General features: G+C 37.3%; 1 long non-coding RNA gene across 1 annotated transcript; it reads right to left on the bottom strand.

Moving 5' to 3' along the window:
- Positions 1–3,511: 3,511 nt before the first annotated feature.
- Positions 3,512–20,309, bottom strand: LOC127491614 (uncharacterized). Its single transcript, XR_007920405.2, has 3 exons — positions 20,024–20,309; positions 14,628–14,725; positions 3,512–4,366 (listed from the first exon to the last, which is right to left on the bottom strand). It is a non-coding gene; the product is annotated as an uncharacterized LOC127491614 (long non-coding RNA).
- Positions 20,310–20,772: the final 463 nt, after the last annotated feature.

Consider the following 20,772-nt stretch of genomic DNA (forward strand, 5'->3'; position numbering starts at 1 on the left):
TCTATTTCTCCTTTGATTTGCCACTTGTACAAGGCTCATTTTGCTCTTATCCATCCATCCTACTTAACAGTGATCTCTTGGATCACTGACCAGATGGCTTCAGTTGGGGCTGAAGGGGTTATGTGTACCTATGAATTTCTGTGCTAAGATCTGTCGAGAAAAGCAGTCACACTACACCCATTGCTTACAATTACAAAGGTGGAAAAAGAAGAGGTTACTCTCCATCCACTTTCTACAATTTTTACTTCTTTTTTCCATCTCCATCAGAACCCTCTGACAAGTTTGAAAGGTGCTGATAGAGCTGAATGTGAATCATTCTTCTACGCCTTCTCAATCCCAGACTTATATCCTCCTCTAAGAGATAGGTTTGCATTCTTTTATTTTTAAAATATGTATTTGAGATGCAGAGAGAGAAAGAGAGGTACCAAGAAGTATCATGAGAGGGAGCACCAATCTGCTGGCTCACCCCCCAAATGACCATAGCCACTGTAGTAGGGACGAGGCCAAAGCTGGGAGCCAAGAACTCAGTCCAGGTCTCCCTTAAGGATGGCAGAAGTCCAATCACTTGAACCATCACTACAGCCTCCAAGGATCTGCATTCACAGAAAGTTTGAATCAGAAGTGGAAGGTGTTTTTCTTTAGCCTGGTGGGCATTCCATTATGAAATACAATTATTTCAATCAATGTCTTAACCAGTAGGACAAATGATTGCCCTAGCTCTGAGTTCTTTGCCACCTTTACCATGTTCTTATAGACTTCCATGTGACCCAAAGTCAGCATCCTCAATAAAAATTTTTTCACAGTAATAAATTTTCTAATGTATTGGTGGTATGATTTAAAATGATGAGGGCCGGTGCTGCAGCTCACTGGGCTAATCCTCTGCCTGCGGCGCCGGCACCCTGGGGTTCTAATCCCGGTCGGGGTGCTGGTTCTCTCCCGGTTGCCCCTCTTCCAGTCCAGCTCTCTGCTGCCGTGGCCCCGGGAGGGCAGTGGAGGATGGCCCAAGTGCTTGGGCTCTGCATCTGCATGGGAGACCAGGAGGAAGCACGTGGCTTCTGGCTTCAGGTTGGCGCAGCGTGGCGGCCGTGGTGGCCATTTGGGGGGTGAACCAATGGATAAAGGAAAACCTTTCTCTCTCTGTCTCTCTCTCTCTCACTGTCTAACTCTGCCTGTCAAAAATAATAAATAAATAAAAAATGAAATGATTGAGGGAGATGATAGCAATAAAATATTTTATAGTAGTGATTACAGAGTTAAGTATTCTTTTTATTTTTGATTATTATTTTAATTGTACATGTTAATTGGGTACAGTATGATGATTAATACATATACACAATATGTGATGATTAAATCAAATGGCAGTATTTCCATCTCAAACATTTTTAAGAAAATTTTTGATTACCACTTAATAATACGTATGCATATTCTACTGTTAGGCATATAAATATGTACGAAAATAGAAATGGAATTGAAAAATTAAGCACATATTAGTGTAAAAATTCTGAAGTTCCTGCATACAAGGGGCTTTCCAAAATTTTGTGGAAATTGCACATTATGAAAAATTTAGGCAATGATTTCAAAAATTTTGCATGAAATGTTCCTATCTTTTATTTCCAGTTTCCATGAACTTTTTGACATCTCTTTTATTGTGTTTAGTCATTCTGATTTGATACAATGTTGTCAGTACTAAAATTGTTGAACCAACATATTCATTTCTATGGCTTTTTTTCCCAAAAAAGATCAATGCATCTTACTATCAGCTTGTTTGGCTAGCAAAGAATTGTGTGAATTGAAATTGTAAAGTACAAAGACCAAAAGTTGAGCTGGATTTTAGTCTTATCAGTGTCTGAGGTCCAAGGCCTTTTAACTATCTGCATTAGGATCACCTAGCGATTTTTGTTAGAAATATAAATAGGAGCAGGCATTTTTCCTACAAGTTAATATGCCTTTTATTCCATATTGGAGTGCCTTGACTTGATACCCTCTCTGGCTTCTGACTCCAGCTTCTTGCTGGTGTGTACCTTAAATGGCAGTGGTAATGGCTCACGTGGTTAGGTTCTTGCCATCCATGTGGGAGACCTGGGTTGGAGTTCCAGGCTCTCATCTGGGTAATGAGCCAGCAGATGGGAGCACTCTCTCTAATGAGTAATTTTTTAAAAAGTATTTAAAAACGTGAAGCACTGGACATTACGTTTGAGTTTACATTTTTACCATTACCAGGTGTTGTCTTATACACAATAATTGAGAACTACTGATTTATATATCAAGAAATGATTTGGATCATTTCATGGAAAATTCTTCATAGCAAAGTGGAATTTCACTGTTAGCTTCTTTGTTGTATCAAGATGTTCCTATATGCTAACAACCATATTAAGGTCATCAAATTTTCTCCTAAAACTTATTTAATGCTTTCCTTCCCTGTAAAGCGCACATTTACATCTGTTAGTGAATTCTGCTTGTTTTTTTTTTTTTTAAGTTTATTTGAACTGCAATATATGTTTTCTATTCTATGTCTTTCCTAAAAGAATGTCAGGTAGCTTTAATATAGTATAAATGACTATAAAATTATAAATTTGAAAGTTAACGCCTTGTCTCTGAATGATTAAGGCAAAATATACCCAATAATGCTTTTGCCTTTCTCATTTTTGATCCAGATTTTGATCTAGTTTGACAGTGGCTTTAAAGAATTCCTCTAATTGACAAATCACTCTGGTTCTAAAAGGGACGCAGTGAATAGTTAACCACTTCATAAACGCTCTTAAAGTGTTTTTTATGTTCATACAAAAAATTTTTAATGAAATGAAACAGTTAATATTTCCAAACTTGACCTTCTTTGGTTATACAGAGAAATGCAAATAATTAAATAGCATTATTTGTTTAAACCTCATAAGGTTCAAGTAACTAGCTGTAATATGGGAATAACTAGGTCTTATCTGCATCAGAAGAAACATACACTGTGAGTATACAATAGCAATATTAGAGCACTAATAGATTTAACCTTGTAAGTTCATAGATATTTAAAAGTATTATGGTTTGAAGGTCAACATGTCTGTCTTACTGTAAAGAAAAGGCAAAGAAATGAATAAAAATTAGAAAGAATTAATTCTTCAAAAAGTTTTTACAAATCAAAACCCTGCAGTTTCACACTGAGAACAAAAGAAGCATATTAAACACCAAAGTTTATCAAGACAAATTAGGTCCCAGTTTCAAATTTTCTTTAATCTTTTGCATCTGAACGGTTTTTTTGCCTCATGCTGTTTTCCCTAGTTAAATGTTAAAATGAATTCTAGCCAATACCATTGACTTCCTCCCTTAAAAATATTGAGACACATAATAAAAAATTAATTACTTCCCCTAATTTCCGTGTGATTCTTTAAAAAGATGTAAAATTCATTTAAAGTAAGTGGTGACTTTGTCTTTGAAGATCACGACAATTAACATGGATCAAAGCTTAGGTTCTGTAACGATGATAGCTTATTAGCATAATGAAATTAACTTAGAGACAAGAATCTTTAATAGGTACAACAAAAACGCTTTAATAATACTTGAAGAAAATTATGTATTTGCTAGAAGTACAACAGTTTCAGATTTTCTATCCAATTAATAAGTTGTTAATTAACTCCTTTTCCAAACAATGCACACTTTAAGCTAACATCTTCCCATTGAAATATTCTATCTATTGTGCCACAGTTTTGAAAAGATAAAATGGTTTTGCCAATGGTACTTTGTATTTTTTTATCATTAAAAAAATTCAAGTTGACCCTCCCATCATATACATCGAATATTCATCACTAAAATGAAAAAGGACAACATTACACCTTGGGAAGTAAGTGAAGATGTCAAAAGATGATTACATTGCTCACACCTCAGCAATTCAAGGACAAATATTTTTGGATAGCTTTGAGGTGTCTATAAATTTGATTTATTCTTTAAACCCAGTAAGAAAAACATTCATTAAAAATAATATTAACAATTTGGTTTTGGAGTACATGCTGGAAACTACTTGGTTGAGGGGATAAATAAAAGAATGTAAGTTTTTTTTTTTTTTCAAGCAGAAGTCTTAATAAGTATGTTTTCATCCAAGGGCTACAGAAGAAATGCATTTTGTGATTTTTGCACTACTCATTCATTAAGCCAATTTTATTATGCACTAATATTTACTGAGTGACCCAGGCACTAAGAGATTCTTAATATTTAAAATAAAGAATGTTGTGTTATTCTAGGATCTATTTTTGTTGTTGCTGGTGTTATTGTTCCAGGTAATTTTTTTGTCCATGTAGCAGAAATTTGCACTCTGTCCAAGTCTTCGTCCTCTGTTGTATCTGGCTGTTGTAGTATTTTTCTGACTGACAGAATTATGTATAATCTAAACATGAAAACAAAACAAGACAAAAACAATTATATAACAACTCAACAGAACACTGATTTTGACAAAATACTAGAATTTAACAAGAAATGTCTTCTTATTGCACATCTTCCTCAATTTTACCTCCACAAAATTCCTCCTCTTCCACATCTACATGGGAAATCCATGGTTTTCGAATTCCCCTATGTTGGTAATACCTTTTCTGGGTATATATTTTATAGTTCCAAAAATTAGTGCATGACTCCCAATTCCAAAGTTACGATGCTTCCTTCAATCCTCAATTCTGGTTTCCCTGGTAAACATGAAGTCCTCTGATTGCTCTTTTGTAGACTGACTCCTGTGTTACCCTGTCCAAAGAGCTGTACTATTAGCTCCCTGTCTACCTTATAGGGACAAAAGAGGAAGCAGAGAAATGGGGTCATAAAGTAAATACAGAGAGAAATATCAGGGTACTGGAAATCTTAGGACAATTGGTGATGTAATAGGAACGTAACCCTGAAATGGTCCCAGAATAGTCTAGATTATAATTTGAATGACTTCCAACAAGACAGTGCATGAAACCCATTTCTTTTTTCAGGTTAGCTGTTAGCCCTCACTCCAAACCTGAGGCCTAAAGACACCTTATTACTTTATATTGAAACTTAACAGAATTCAATCTTGTTCAAATGTCTCTTTTTTAGAGGTGTTTCATCACACAACTCAGTAATTCTTGTGACTCAATTTAAAATACTTAAAAAAAAAAAAAAAGAATGATGACTCCTAAACTATGATGAAATTAAAGGTTTGAAGAAATACTCTGGCTTCTCTCCATTTCTTGTTTTCCTGTTCTGCCATCTCCCTCCAATAACCCTAATTGGCAAAAATATTTCTGAAAATCCTGTGGCCAAAGGGCCCTAGCAAATGTAGCTTGCACAAAGCCAACTATTGGAGCAGAGTAGGAGAAAGGCACTAAGTGGATACAACAATGATTGTCACAATTTTGCAAATGAGAACTCCTTATTAACCACAGATACTAGAAACAACAGGCTGGTGCCGCGGCTCACTAGGCTAATGCTCCGCCTTGCGGAGCACCGGGTTCTAGTCCCGGTCGGGGCGCCGGATTCTGTCCCGGTTGCCCCTCTTCCAGGCCAGCTCTCTGCTATGGCCAGGGAGTGCAGTGGAGGATGACCCAAGTCCTTGGGCCCTGCACCCTGCAAGACCAGGATAAGTACCTGGCTCCTGCCATTGGATCAGCGCGGTGCTCCAGCCGCAGCACGCTAGCCACGGCGGCCATTGGAGGGCGAACCAACAGCAAAGGAAGACCTTTCTCTCTGTCTCTCTCTCTCACTGTCCACTCTGTCTGAAAAAAAGAAAGAAAGAAAGAAAGAAAGAAAGAAAGAAAGAAAGAAAGAAAGAAAGAAAGAAAGAAAGAACAGAACATTATTGAAGCAACCTCCATGATTATTTTACCACCTGCTTGGGACTTTAAACCCACCCACCATTCTGTGTGATGGCAGGGATAGCTTTCTGAAATGCAGATCAGATCATTATTCCTCCCATCCTGACATCTTTCAATTAATTCTCCTGCTTTATAATATAAATCCTCAGTTTATCACAGAAGGTCATCTCTAGTTCCTCTTCTGACCACCAAGGTATATCCTCTGGCGTACCTTCAAATAATCGTTTTTGTTTCAGAATGCTTTAAGCTATTGCAGACCACACTCTCACATGGGTCCCTCTGCCAGGAAATGTCAGTAACCTCTCCTCCCACACCAACCATAGCCATCTCCATAGGGGATTTTCCCCCATTAGAATAACTCTTGTTTCCCTTCAAAACTTAATATAACATTAATATCTGTGGTTTAACTTAGGTACTCCTCTATATCTACAGTGGGCTCACAATAATCATTGTTTACATTTGACATTCAGTACTCCTTTTGTAAGGAGTACTTACAAGATTTTAGGGGCATGGAAGTTGAGGACTATGCCTTTCTAATTGCAAACCGCTAATGCCCATCACATAGTACAGGAATAAAAGATTGTTAAATTTATGGTCATATAAATGGTAAACTCTTCTCTGATTACGTGAAATGACAGCATATTGATTTTATACATCCCTTTGCTATAAAGGCAATTCAACAAAGTTAAAGCACAACTTGATTGTGTTATTAGAATGGAAGTTGTACCTTAAAGACATTTTTAAAAAGTAATTAAAATATCTTATAATGATCTTCTCTAAATAAAAATAGATTTAGTCCATTTCTTTCTTCATTGAGCATTTTTTCAATGGAATCTGTTCTTTCTTTACACATATGTTGTTACTCTTTACTTTCTAAGGCTTTGCACAGCTGTGTCCTGCATTTGAATTTCCCTTGATGACCCTGTTCTTTTAATGTTGCTGTTCTTGTTTGTTTTCAGAAGAATTTATGTTTCACACTTAATTTGCATGTTTTTTTTCTAACCTCATGAGTTTGAACAAGAAGAAGTTCCCTGGTCTCATATGACAACTCAGCATGATAATGTACTGTTCATTAAAAAAAATGTGGATTTTTGCCCTCATCAGTTGCAAAATATATTGGTCCTGGGTAAAAATAATGTATACTACCCATCAAATAACAAGGAGATCCCTAAGAAAGTGGTTTGAATAAAAGAGAAATATGAATGAAAGACAGAAGGATGGAAGGAAGGAAAAAGGAAGAAAGAAGGAGGAAAAATCCAAAGTAAATAGTGTCTTTCCTTTTAATATTTATCATTTTTTAAAAATTGTTCATTTGTTTATTTGAAAGGCATAATGACAAATAGCAAAACAGAAACAGAGAGACTGAAAGAGAGAGAGAGAGAGAGAGAGATCTTCCATCCATTGATTCAGTCCTTAAATTGCCTCAAGAGAGAGGTTGAAGTTAGGTTCCAGGAATTCCATGCTGGTCTCTCATGTGATTATCAGGGCCATTCTGCTGCCTTCTCAGGCACATTTCAGGAAGCTAAACCAGAAGTGGTATAGCCAGGACTGTACCTGTCACTTCAACATGGGATAGGATCTGGTTTTACAAGTGGTGGCTTAATCCACTGCACCATAACACTGGTCCCTACCTATCAATTCTTGATCATAAAAATCCTTGTTGCCATAACTCTAAATCAGGAACAAAATTGAAACCAATATCCTTTAGAGAATAGATAAAGCATATGGTGTTCAAGGGTTGATATAATGAGAAAGCTAAGGGTTTGTAAAAGTCTCAACCACCTAATAAGCAATGCTGCAATACACAGACTATCAGAACAAATTACCTTGGTAATAAAATTTGAGCCAGAGTCTGAATAATACAAAAAGTTAGCAATTATCACATCAGATGTTTTAAAACACTACATGAAAAGCTAATAATAATTCCTAATAACTCTTTTTGCATTGCACAGATTATTTGTTTTAATGGAAAATTTTATATTAAACCTAAAAGTACCAATGATGATGTATTAATATTATATATACATTAATTTTACTTTTTATATATATTTAATCTTACTTTTTTGTGCTATTTACCTGTGATAAGAACAAATTCAAAATATCAGAGGATATGTAAAAATTGATTTTTTAAAACTTCCAAATAAAATTTTCCCAGATTTATGAGAAAGTTAGATTTGTTTCTAACCTTTTTAATTAAACTTTTTTATTTTAATAAAGTTATAGATAGATATAAAGTTGGAAGAAATAATATAAAGGAATCTCCATGCTCACTTTGCCTACACTGACCCTCAATAGTATCATCTGCAAATCTGTGGTACCAGATCATGACCAAAATACTGACATTGACACAGTCAGGACAACAATTCTACCACAAGAAGAATTACTTGTGTTTCCTTTAGTAACCCAGAAATCATATAAGAGTGCCAGGTTCAAATACTGGCTCCACTTCTTATAAAGCTTCCTGCTAAAGCATACTATAGGAAAGCAGCAGATAATGGTTCAAGTAATGGGTTCCTGCTACCCACATGGGAGACCTAAATGAAGTCCCCAGTTAGTGAGCCTTGAACCCGGCCAAGTACCATCCATTGTGGGCATTTGGGTTGTTCACCAGCAAATTGGAGATCTCTCTCTATCTCTCTTTCGCTCTCTCTTTTTCTCTCCCCACCTCTTTCTCTCTCTCCCTCTCCCTCTCTTTACTTCTTCCTTCTCCCTTTCTCTGTCTCTGTATCTCTGCCTTTCAAATAATAATGATCATAATAATAAGCCAATTATCTATAATAAGATCAGTGAATCCGGTATGAAATGTAATGATGCTGGTTGCTCCTCTTCCAGGCCAGCTCTCTGCTGTGGCCAGGGAGTGCAGTGGAGGATGGCCCGAGTGCTTGGGCCCTGCACCCCATGGGAGACCAGGATAAGTACCTGGCTCCTGTCATCGGATCAGCGCAGTGCGCCGGCCGCAGCGGCCATTAGAGGGTGAAGCAACGGCAAAAGGAAGATCTTTCTCTCTGTCTCTCTGTCCACTCTGCCTGTCAAAAAAAAAAAAAAAAAAAAAAAAAAAAAAAAAAAAAAGAAAAAGAAAAAGAAAAAAAAGAAAAAGAAATGTAATGATGTAGGGCTACCAACCCACAGTTTTGTCTTCTAAGAATATTCACTATGCTGTCATATAAACCACTCAATTCTCTCCCAAGGCAAAAATACCAGTTTGTGCTACATAGTCTTATCCCTTGGAACCTGAAAAGGATTCCTATAGAGGCAAAAAAAAAATCTATGTTCAAAGTGATACAATGAACTAACTCTGCACCTGGCTAGTGAAATTGTTGTCTATCACATTTATTGCAAAACCTTCAACATCTTAGTAAAGCAGCTAATACTGGACACTACTCACCCTCCTTACTATCTGTAAGATTTTACTATCAGACCCAACTTACCGTGGTGGCTTGTGACCAGGGATACTTGGCCTGGGTACAACTGTCCAGAAAGTACAGCTATTCTGACCTTTTCCACACTGAAGCTCATAAATCTGTAGTACACTGAGCCCTGATGCTTATATCAAATCAGGTAACTTAAATTTTTATCTAATGTTATTTATTTGAAAGGTTTCTCTACTTTAACCTACTAATGGCCTGAGAAAAGCAGTTGTTTATGGCCAAGTACTTAGGCCCCTGCCAAGTGGGATACCCAGATGAAGCTCCTGGCTCCTGGCTATGACCTGACTGAGCCTCAGCCATTGTGACTATTTGGGGAGTGAACCAGCAGATGGAAGATCTCTCTCTCTCTCTCTCTCTCTGTAACCCTGCCTTCCAATTAAATAAATAAAACTTTTAAAAAAATTAAGTAGATCAAATAATATATTTATATGTTATTTTCATATTTAAACATTATGTGATACTATCTAGAAAAGTATACTTGAACAAAAAAGTTAAACAAAGGGCATCATGAGGTCTGGACTATTGTATGGCCTGTAATCCTATTGTATACCACATGGTTGGTATTTATTGAAAATGAGCAAGTGGATGCAATCTTTGATAGCACAATATAGCAACGAATTATATACCAAGGTTTTCTCAGAGAAGTCCCCATTGACAGCTAAAGAAACATTAATTCTCATTTTGTTTTTAATTTTAGTTGTCACTAACAATGCCTCCACCTTCTGGCTTAGTATCTCAATATTAACTTACAAGCATGAAACAAGAACTTGATCGGGGAATGTTCAGGGATTTCCTTTCTAACAGCTGAGATACTGAAGGTGAAGTAAAAGCAAGCAGTCGATCGTGTGGACAATAATTAGGTTCAGACAAATGCTGTAGAACTGCAATGCTGGCTAAATTTGTTCATATCCGGTGTCTCATCTCAATTAAAGAAAAAAATTACACAAGAATTTATAAAGGCCAACAGTTCCAAAAGAAGAGTCTAGACTGTGGCTGTCTTGTTAGCCCTGTTAATACCTTCAAAGATAACAAGTGACTTCTTCCAAAAAATGTGAATTATCTTGTGTTTTGCTTCTTCATTTTTGTTTTTATGTCTTAACTATTACTTGCCTCTACCAGAAAGTCATACTGGAGGGATACATGTGACCCCAGAAATACAGAATTCCTTTTCTGAATACCATGAATTATTACAAGTTGTAGAAGGGTTATTTATTGTTCATTTATAAAAAGCTATGAAGAATAAACAAAAGACAATAGACTCCGAATTGTGAAGCAAAATTAGGCCTAAATTAGGCCTAACTTTCAGTTGGGTGACTTTAGATGCCCCCACTGCTTCTATTTCCGCGTCTGGGAAATAGATCCAATATTACTTCTACATGTCTCCCAATGTGCCTGTAAGAGTCAATTCATCTTTTTTAATATTTAAAGTTAGAACTTCTAAAGGGAAATCTATTATCCTTTAAGCAGTGGAAATCTGTCACTTTGTACTCTCCAGCCTATAATTGATGGACTACTCAGATCTTTGATGATAAAGATGAGAATATCTGATTTCTAAACCAGTGATTTTTTTCAAAGACCAACAGATCAGCCGTAGTTGGAATGCAATACATGAACCCCACCCTATTCTTTCTGAATTAGGCTATCTGGGCATGAGGTCCATCCAGAATATATATATTAAAGAACCTCTGTCAGTGATTCCAGTTGTCCTGTGAGTCTGAAAAGCCTTGGTCTAGACTGCCTATTGGCAGAGAACATAGAATTGGAGCCAGAACTATATCCCTGAGTCACTGAATTCTAAATCAAGCTTCCACTTTAAACTACACAATTATAAATAATTCGGTTATCTCAACCACAGTTTGACTTTCGTTTTGCCTCTTTGGTTTCATAATGTGTTGTTATTAAGGAGTGACAGAGAGAAAATATGGATATGATGTTTATTTATAATTTCCATGTGTATAATCTGTATGATTTCTGAAATAAAAGGAAAATTTGTATTTTCTTATCTTTATAATCCTCAACTGTAACTTTCTAGATTTAGTGCATTGTTATTTCAAAATCACAGGTCCTATCAGCTAAGGTTGTATTTGACAGAAGATTAAACTAAGGCAAGGTGAGACATGTGTTTAAAACCTTTAGGAGAAGATTCTAAACCATTGGATTATATGGCGTACCTATCTTTAAAATTAAAAAAAAAAATCTAAATCAGATAATCCTATATGAACAGATTTATGTTTATCTCAGAAAGCAGGTGGAAATAACTAAAATGCTGTTCTATCTTTTTATTCAGAAGCCTCAAAATAGAATAGGCTGGGGGAAAAAATAAGAGTTCCATTTCCTGTTGAGCCACTTGTCTACTAAATTTAGTCTAAAAGTGCCCAAACTTCAGAACTACCTTTATTAGTGGCTTTAAGTTGACAGGAAGCCCAGGGCATTAAGGACTTCTATTCAAAGAGAATCTAGAATCCTGGGCCCATCGTCTCGGCTTGCTATAACAATTCTTTCTTTGCCTTTCGGATATAAAATGTGTGCTATTGTGTTCTACTTATATCTTACTATGTAAAACATTAAGAAACACTGCAATCAGGGGAAAAGAACATATACTGGTTTCCTTCCTTCGTTAAGGGTTGAGTTCATAAGATTTATTATTTTTTTACAATTAAAAATGAGATATTGAAAAGCCTATAATGTTTTCCTACCTTAAGACTCCAGGACCCCAAATTCTATTTTTCTTAGTTCCTCCAACTTTGTTAATATATTGTCTCTGTCATTGCAAGACACTCCTTCTCATTACATCTCTTTGACTCTAACTAGTTGTGAGTCACATACTCATTGCTCACACAGTCACTGCAGCCATGAAGTGCAGTTGTTTTACTGAACAATCCATGTCACGAAATTTCCCCCAGAACTGGGAAATGTGAATCCTAACTGATTGAATTAAGAATATAGGAGAGGGCCAGCGCCGTGGCTCACTTGGTTAATCCTCCACCTGCAACGCCAGCATCCTATATGGGCGCCAGGTTCTAGTCCTGCTTGCTCCTCTTCCAGTCCAGCTCTCTGCTGTGGCCCGGGAGGGCAGTGGAGGATGGCCCAAGTGCTTGGGCCCCTGCACCCACATGGGAGACCAGGAAGATGCACCTGGCTCCTGGCTTCAGATAGGCAGCTCGCCAGCCATGACAGCCATTTGGGGAGTGAACCAATGGAAGGAAGACCTTTCTCTCTGTCTCTCTCTCTCACTGTCTATAACTCTACCTGTCAAATAAATAAATTTAAAAAAATATAGGAGGGGCTAGTGTTGTGGCACAGCAGGTTAAACTGCAGCCTGCAATGGCTTCATTTAATATGGATGTCAGATTATGTCCTGGCTGCTCCACTTCCTATCCAGCTCGCTTCTAATACACCTCACAAAGCAGCAAAAGATGGTCCAAATACTTGGGTCCCTCCATCATTCAAGTGACCCAATTGGAGCTCCAGGCTCCTGGCTTTGGCCTGGTCCATTCCTGTCCATTGTGTCCATTTTGGGGAGTGAACCTGCAGATGAAAGATCTCTATCTCTCTCTCTGTATCTCTGCCTTTAAAAAAATAAAATAAATCTTTAAACAAAGGAATAGAGGAAAATCAGAGTGACATCAGCAGGAAAAAAAAATAGAGAAGAAATTAATGCTAGATCCAAATAAGAGTGTATTAAATCCTATAGTTCTAAACAGTGACCCTCCATCCAGATCCTACCTTTACTCCCATTCTCTGACATAAGAGTCATATATTCATGCCTCAGAGTGCTCCCAAATGAATAAACTTCCTCAAGTACAAACTGTACCTGCCAGTTTCAGGGCTATGGCCACAGGAATTCAGGGATTATGTCAGAGAGTTCTTTGGACTTCCTTAACTACAATGTGCACTGGAGAACTCCTGTTCTCAAGAAGTGGTCATTATTACCATTGGGTAAATATAGCTACAATTTTCTTTCTTATCTGGACCTTGTATCTGCTCCTTTATTATTTACACATTAGTGCTAATTTTTCCCCTGGCATCATTAAAATCATGTCCATAATGTATTCTGCATAGTAGACCTTCACATGTCTAAAGACAGGTTTACTCAACTGCTGTGTTATGACATGATCTACAGAAATTCGACACCCAGCTCTCTTTTTATTAATTTGTGCTCCCTCTGCTCCAACTGTTACACTGTTTTCTTCTCTTGGACTTTATGTTTATTGAGTCTTAGATTGTTAGACTTTTTGTTATTGTTGCCTATGGTTTGGGGATGGCTTGTCCTCCAAAGTTTCATGTGATGGAAGCTTGAGTAGTGGGTATTGAAATGTGGTGGGGCCTAATGGGAGATGATTGACTCATGACTGCCCTTTGAAGGGAAAAGTGTTGGTCTTGTGAAGACTCAAAAAATAGATTAGTTCTCGGCTGCCACTGTGGCGCAGTGAGTTGAACCCAGACCTGCAGAGGCAGCATCCCATATGGGAGTCAGTTTGAAACCCAGCTGCTCCACTTTCAATCCAGCTCTCTGTTATGGCATGAAAAAGCAGTAGAAGACGGCCCAAGTCCTTGGGCTCCAGCACCCAAGTGGGAGACCTGGAAGAAGCTCCTGGTTCCTAGTTTTGGATCAGCTCAACTCTGGCTGCGGTAGTCATTTGGGGAGTGAATTAGCAGATGAGAGACCAACATCTCTCTCTGGCTCTACCTCTCCCTGTAATTCTGTCTTTCAAATAAATAAAACAAATCTTTAAAAAAAATAGACTAGTTCTCAAAAAATGAGGTTGTTACCAAAGAGCCAGGTTGGCTCCTGCCCACTCTTGCTCCATTGTTTGTATACATGTCATTTCAGTTTCCTGTCAGGTGCAGTTGGTTTTTTGTCACATCTACCTTATATTGTGATGCAGCCAGAATGCTATTTGGACTTTCCAGCTACCAGAATTGTGAGCCAACAAATCTCTTTTCTATATACATTACCCAGAGTTAGGCATTTTGTTATAGTAACACAAAATGGAATAACACACTATTTTTATTTTGCTCATGGTTTTTCATGTTGTTTAGTCTTAGTAAGTTAATGGAATAAAAATTTAACCAACATTAAGATATTTTATCTCTTTTTGTCATTACTTATCACCCATTGATTTAATATATTATTAGAGAACTACAGAAACATCAGTTTCAGCTATGAATCAATAACATTCTGAATTCCTGAATATTTTTCTCTCTTATGTATCAGATTGTTTTGCTTCAAAACAAACAAGCAAGCAATTTGAATTGTACAGAGAATGCATACTTTATAATCTTGTAGTCTACAAAAATTTTATTTATTGCTCCAAGTACTTGGATTCCTGTTTGTATGCCATGGGAACCAAATTTCTGCCCTAATGTTTTGGCACATCTTCAGTATACTTACCTCTGTAGGAATGGTGTGTATCCACAATTATGTTATTTGAAAAGAATCTTTGTACTGGAAAATCCCATTGAGATGTAGCATCGCGTTTCCAAGGGTGCCTTGGGACAAGAAAGAATGGGGCAGTAATATACAACTACTTGGTTACATCATTCATACCACAGAAATTATCATCCTACTGTTGACGGGGAACACTTGTACTTCTCTATTATCAAAGATTTCTCAGAACTGCTCAGCCCCCTCTATTCATTTCATTCCAGCTGTTCTAACACAGGGAATGAAACAGATTGTTTCATTCTCTGAGCATACATTAGCAAGGACAATGCCATCATTTGGGGGGCTTTTGAAGGGGGTTTTGCTCAATGTGGACTGTGTGTGGAGCAAGCTCACTGCCTTGTAACAAAAGCATAAAATTCTGTGGTGACAGGCAAGTCAAAGGCTAAAGAATTTGTTAAAAGGAAGAAGCCCTAAATGTCCAGCATAAACAACAAGACATGAGAAAGGAAGCAGGGAAAAGGTAAAGGAGACCGTGAGAAGGAATGTGCACTGGCCCAGCACTCTGTCCTTTTAAAATCCTTTGGGAAAACTCACTCATAGGCCTCCAAAAGCTTTTTCCTGAACTTGTTCTACATCAAAGAGCCACAAGCTTGTACTTATGTGAGCTTGTGATTTGTTCCTTTTAAGTGTTTGTGGATTTGAGCTTTTTGACACAAAAATGTTGAAGTTGTTTTGCATTGAGTATCTGATCCTTTTTTGTCATGCTATCTTGAAGCATAAGCCAAGCCCCTCTCCTCGGGAAGCTGTTCTTTCTTCATATGTTGTTCCTTCCTCATCATACTGTCTATATTCCACAAATGTTCAGCAGCCTTTCTTATTCTCTTCCTTCCTTTTCACTTTCTACTCCCATTCTTCTTGAATGTCAAATACACAAAAACATACTACGGCTCCCTGTTTTCACACCAATGGCAGACACAGAAAATTAATCATGGAAATCTTATGATATATGAATCATTTTCAGTATATGTTTCAGGAAGCCATGAACAGAATAGAAATGCAATATGAGATCAAATCTATGTTTGCATCCTGGATCAGGAATTAAGGAATCTAGAAGTTTCCCAAATACTCCTTTAATATAAATTTATGGAAAAACATATTTCTATGCATGATCTAAAAGTGATAGGAAAATGTATTCTCAATTCCATATTTTTATAGATGATACTATTTTTAGAAGATAATATTTTAATTGATGTTTTATCTTTTATTTTAATCAATGATAATATTCCAATTTGGTACATCTTTTACTCCTTAAATATGAATGGATTTAATCCTTGAAGATTGCAACTGACTTTTAAAAGTTGTAAATCTCAGGCAAATGAAAAAGTATCATATTCTGCTGTAAACAGTAGAAGACATTGTTGTGTACTCACCACACTGGCCATGTCTTGCCCTTATTCACAACCTGTCCTCAGGACAGGCAATACTGATACCTGTTTGTGTGTGGGGGGGGGGGAGGTGTCACTGATTTTATCTTTCTGAGAGTGAGATATTTGACAGTAGCTGCTACTTATATCTAGAAAGCTCTTTGGAGTGGCCTGTCTACCAGATGACACTTCTCTTTCTACCCTCCCACTATCCTGGCAGGATCTGTGCTCTTCTTTAATCTAATTTCATATTGACAAAGTAATCACAGAGTCTCACACATTGGCCAGTTTGGTTCATCATTAAAGGACTACATAAGGCATTCATTTGTCTCTGAAATTGCTAATCAGGTTATATGCATCTGTGTATTCTCTCTTCTACATGCATCTTAGAAATCATACAGTACAGGTGAGAGGCTGAATTTAACAATCCTGATCTTTGCCACATGGTAGAAATATATATATGACAATTACAAGTCCAGTTAATTTTTTGCAAGAATGCGTGGAGGGCATGGGATGGAATGATTTTAGTATCTTAATTCTGGCTATAAACTAAGTAACAGGAAGTATACTGAGGCAATTCATTACTTAAAGAGGTCACTCAACCTGAAAATAGGTATCTAGGAAAGGCTTTTGGTTTGGTCACTTGTGTGTCACAATAATAGTTACAGTATTGTTGTGCTATATCTGCTCTCCCTGATAGGTTAGGTCTCTAACCTAAAGACCCAAGAGCCAGCCTTCATAGAGCTTTTTTGTAAATTAAGCTAGATTAGTAATTTTCCTATTGTTTTTTGTCCAAGAAAATAACCTCCTCAGTTTCTGGCTCATGCCTTACACACACACACACACACACACACACACATTATTTCACAGAAATAAAAAATTAGTCCAAAACCCAGCCCAAAATTTCTTTAAATGGTTTTTGACTCATTTATTATTTGATTTATGGTATCTTTCTGAATTGTTACTCACTGACCTGATATTTAAATTTATACCTTGGGGCCAGTGCTGTGGCATAGTGGGTAAAGCCACTGCCTGCAGTGCTGGCATCCCATATGGGCATCGGTTCAAGTCCTGGCTGCTTGACTTCCGATCCAGCTCTCTGCTATGGCCTGGGAAAGCAATGGAAGATGGCCCAGGTTCTCCAGCCTCTGCACTCACGTGGGAGACCCAGAGGAGACACCTGGCTGCTGGCTTCGGATAGGCACAGCACTAGCCATTGCCATCTGGGGAGTGAACCAGCGGATGAAAGACCTCTCTGCCTCTGCCTCTCTGTAACTTGGCCTTTCAAATAAATAAATAAATCATAAAAAACCTCTAAAGTTATACCTTTACATTGGCCTTGGGCTCCTCAAAGTCCTTTTCCTTTAATCTTCCATCTTTCCAAACCACAAACACATTACTAATTTTGTTGCATTTTGTTTACAGCACTGTGAGTTTATGATGCACGGGGAAAGGAGATATTGTGTGCAACCAAACATGTTTAAATTGCTCTTTGGACATTTCTCTCCTTATACGGCATGATGTCCACTCTATGCCTGGATTTCCTGCTATGACCCTAAGCAAGTAGGTGAGAAAGTATCAGGATAGACTTGTGGGAAGGAATGAGTTTTATGCTATTGACTGGCAGAGGAACCAGTAGTTAAAAATATATATGATCCTTCAAAAAACCGTGACCCTTACATTTCTATTTGAATCAGTGACGTTTGAGGAGCTACAAAGCAGGTCCTTCTTTCCTTTCTCCTGAAATCTCTAATGCGTTTCCACTTCAGTCTCAACCAGTGCTTTCCAAAGTAGACAAGCAAGGCAGACTGAAGAGTTGTGTGAAGAAAATAGAAATCCTTTTAGCTTTCTTTTATTCTTTAAATTTTGTCTGGATTTAATTAATTGTACATTCCTGAAAGTTATTTAAAAACACATAAATAAATATTCATTGTAAGGGTGTTATTCCAGTTGTTTTATGGTTTCAAATAGTTTGAAGTCTTTGTAACTGAATAGCTTTCTGAAAACATACTTTTGGGGAATTTGTCCAGGAAAGTGACAGCTCTGTCACCCACCTTACTGAAACCTCCAGCCCCCACTCACACACATACAGGGGTATCATTGGTCTGGGGCAAGGGGAATTTTGAGGGCTTTTTTTTTTTCCCCATTTGATCTACTTGGCAGGTAGTACTAACATTTCTCTCTCCTTTTTGTGATCTGTCTCTTCCTTCTACCATCCCTCTTTCAAATCCTCTTTGTTCAAGGAGCTGAGCAGAACAAAAATGTACTATGTTCCTTTACCATCATGATTGTGTAGCTAAATATTGTGTCCCCCTCCTCTCTCTCCCTCTCTTCGTCTCTCTCTCTTGCTTCCTCAGAAATTAAAGTATTTTTACAGTATGTTTCTAATCTGTGATACTAATGGAAACAATGAAAGCATCCTACCTAGACCCAGCTCTTGAGGATGTGAGATACTTCTCAAATGCTACCTAACAGGGAAATTCTCGTGCACGAATTGAATTCCCTGCTAGTTCCAAACCAGATGAGCTGAGTTCTATTTTGTTTTTAAAGGGACTTATTTTTATTTATTTGAAAGGCAGAGAAAGAAAAAGAAAGGTAGAAAGAGAGAGAGAGAGAGAGAAAGAGAGAGAGAGAGGGCTGGCTTACTCCTCTGACAGCCACTATGGCTGGAGTAAGCAAAGCTGAAATCAGGATCAGGGAACTCTATCTAGGTTGCCCATATGAATGATAGGGACCCAAGTACTCGTGCCATCCTCTACTGCTTTCCAGGGAGCATTGGCAGGGAGCTGGGTGGGAAGTGGAGCAGCCCCGACCTGAAGCAATACTCATATGGGATGCCAATGTCACAGACAGGAAATTAACATGCTCTGCCACAATGCTGGCCCCTGAGCTGAATTTTAAACTTAATGTTCCTATAATTTACACAGTCCTTTCTTTTTCTGTATTTCTCTTTTGAACATTGTGAAAGATCAAAGACAAGAATCATAAGCTTTTCTTTATTCTTGTATTTTTCTATCCAACATAATGTGCATACTATCTTAAATTAATAGTCATTCAATAGATCTTTGTGGGGGCCAGTGCTGTGGCATAACTGGTAATATAGACACTAGATCAAATTCTAAATGCTAATTTTCCAAATGATAATATGGTCATGTTATAAGTACTGAAAATATATGTTTGAAAATGAAGAGAAATATTAAATATTTGAAATTATATGTATTACTGCTTTGTGACAAAATCTAGGTATTGAAAATTTGCAAGTCATAATAGAATGTATAATTTGTATAGACCATATAATTTATAAAGTATTTTCAAAGATATAAACTTAATTCTGTTGGACAACAATCTTGCAAGTTATGAGTAATTATTTACATTTTACAAGTAAAGAAAACATTTTAGAGAGATTGAGTAATGAGTAATGAAGTTCACACTGACACCCAGAACTGTTTAAATCTTGATATTTCCCATCCCAACCAATATCTTTTGCTGGTGTTTTAATTTTGTGATATCCCCACTACTCTCTCAAGTACAAAGCAGTACACTGAACAAGCAATAACCCAGGGAGAGCTGACATTGTATTTGAGTACCTGGGTTCTAGATATGTGCTCTTACAAATTAACCTGGCCAACTATAGCAAGAGTGTTAACTTCTCTGTGCATCATTGTATGTAAGTGAGAAGGGTGAAATCTGCTTATTTTTATTATACAATTTTGTAGAAATCAAATTTCATAAAATATTTGTAAGTTAAGCTATTTATTGATATTCCCCTCATTACAAAAAGCATCTAAGTGAATTTTTGATGTAGAAAATAGTCTAGAAACTTACAAAGTATGTTAGATATTTAAGGTCTGATGATTAGACTGAATGTGCATATAACTTGGTTTAGCAGTCTGAGAATTGACTACAAAGATAGATTAGATTAATCATGAATATTTGAGCTGATTACATCAAGTGAGAAAATAAAGACGATGGAATTACCTTGATAGTGATATAATCTATTCACTGGAGCTAGTAGAGTGAAGAAGGAAACACAACAAATGGTTCCATCTTCTGAAATCAGAACACAGTTCTGTTACAAGGAAAGCAACATCAGCAGTGCAGCTGTTTCCCAAAGGGAGGAAAACGTTGACTCAACCTTTCTCCTACCGACGTCCTTTCTCATTCCTTTCCAATGCTGTCCAAAACATTTTGAAATATCTGTCTTCTGAATTTCATATTTATTCAGTCCGCTCATGTGTTTTTGTGCATTCACTTCATGCAATATAAATGTAAACGCTTTCTCCTCATGATCTGACTAGCTCAGGAGTGAATTCACAGATGATTTCTAGAACCCATCTCTCACCAGTTACATTCACTTCCATTTATTCAACTGAAACACAGTATACCAGGGCCAAAAGCTACCTTAAGACAACATTGAGTCCCCAGCCCCTCATTTCACAGATGAGGAAGAAAGGAACCTGGACTAGCGGTTAAGAGCGCATAGCTAGTTGGTGACAAAGCTTGTCCTGGAACTAAGGCATCTATCATTGCTCTGACAGCCTCTCCTTTACCACACCATACTCCTCCCCATGGAGTCTCCATCTTTTGCTAGGACGCCCAGGAACATGTTACAGCCAAATCAAAGGCCCTTGCTGAGAGGCAGACAGTAAAGAAAAAACTGTGGAAGGTACAGAAAAAAATTAGGTGGAGCCAAAGTGCTTTGGGATGCTGGGTCTGTTTTTACTTAA

The sequence above is a fragment of the Oryctolagus cuniculus genome, chromosome 3 (genome assembly GCF_051225735.1).
Source record: "Oryctolagus cuniculus isolate XC-2025 breed Fujian yellow rabbit chromosome 3, ASM5122573v1, whole genome shotgun sequence".
Taxonomy (NCBI): Eukaryota; Metazoa; Chordata; class Mammalia; order Lagomorpha; family Leporidae; genus Oryctolagus; species Oryctolagus cuniculus.